The 1,419-nt window shown below is 39.5% G+C and overlaps 1 protein-coding gene across 1 annotated transcript in view; it reads left to right on the top strand.

Moving 5' to 3' along the window:
- The window catches only part of LOC111679696, a 45,776-nt gene that overhangs the window by 3,844 nt on the left and 40,513 nt on the right, over positions 1-1,419 (top strand). The window lies entirely within an intron of this gene.

The following is a 1,419-nucleotide window of genomic DNA, read 5'->3' as shown; positions in this document are numbered from 1 at the left end:
TTTATTTTTTGCGAATGCCCTTTGTGCTTCGGGAGTCCAATTGAACTTACGCTTGGTTGATAGTACCTCAGTTATTGGGAAGACTTCAGTAGAGAAATTTTCAATGAATCTAAGGTACCATCCTGTAATACCAAGAAAACCGCAGACTTGTTTGATGTTTTTGGGTGTAGGCCATTTCAAAATTGCATCAACCTTTTCCGGATCTGTTTTTTGTCCCATCGTGACCTATAACAAATCCTAAGTATTTCACTTGGGTGACACAAAATGCGCTCTTAGCAACATTTAGAGTTAAATTTGCTCTACGGATTTGATCAGCTATCTTTACAAGGGTAGTTAAGTGGGATGGAAAGTCTTCCGAAACTATTACGAGGTCATCGAGGTAACCGAAAACACAATGGCGGAGGTCAGGGGGAATGAGTTGGTCCATAAGACGACACATTGTTTGTGGTGCTGTGCAAAGACCAAAAGGCATAACAACGAACTGGTACAGCGGTCTGCCTGGTACCGTGAACGCTGTCAATGCTTTTGACTGATCGGCTAGGCCGATTTGCCAATATGCATCTTTCAAGTCGAGCTTAGAAATTAGATTTGCTTTTGGAAGTCTGGAAAAGATTCCTTCAATATTGGGTAAAGGGTACGCGTCTTTCTTCGTCACACTGTTAAGTTTCCTGGCGTCCAAACAAAGTCTAATTTTATTGGGTTTAACAACAAGTCGCATAGGAGAACTCCATGCTGATGTGGATTCTTCTATGACCCCTAGATCTAACATTCTATCTATTTCTTGATACATCAACTTTTCAACAGCAGGGGATACAGGGTAAAACCTCTGTTTGATGGGTTTCGAATCACCAACATCAATCTCGTGCGTTATTAACGATGTTCTCCCTAAACCCTGTTTTGCGAAATTCGGAAAAAGACCGATTATTGCGTTTAACTGTTGAGTCTGGCTTGAAGTCAAAGGGTATTTGAATTCGTCTGGTCTATCAGACTTTTCTATACTTTCGGACAAAATATCGGACGGTCTTTCTATAACGGACAATTCGGATAAGTCTCTGTCTAAGGTCAAACGGACGGACGGAATTGATACGATTGCAGAATCAAAAATGTCTGCTGCTAGATTGAATGACTTATAAAGTCTTATCCTAGGATAACTCTCTGCGAAATAGTTGGGACAATTAAAAATTTTATTCTTTGGACCTGATCCTTAAAAATAATCTGAACATCTAACATGCCTGTCGTTTTCTGCACCCTACCATTGGCAGTTTTGACGTAGCTTTTGAGAGGATAAAAATTTTGAAAAATAGAAAAGTTAAAAGTAGCTAAATTTGAACCTATACAGGAGACGTTCTCGCCTGTGTCGAGTAGACCATATTCTACAAATTTTAGAAATTGTATCTTAGCATAAAAACGTTTGTCATG

The sequence above is a fragment of the Lucilia cuprina genome, chromosome 6 (genome assembly GCF_022045245.1).
Source record: "Lucilia cuprina isolate Lc7/37 chromosome 6, ASM2204524v1, whole genome shotgun sequence".
Lineage (NCBI taxonomy): Eukaryota > Metazoa > Arthropoda > Insecta > Diptera > Calliphoridae > Lucilia > Lucilia cuprina.
Note: the sequence above shows the minus strand (reverse complement) of the source record. Positions and strands in the feature narration are given on the sequence as shown.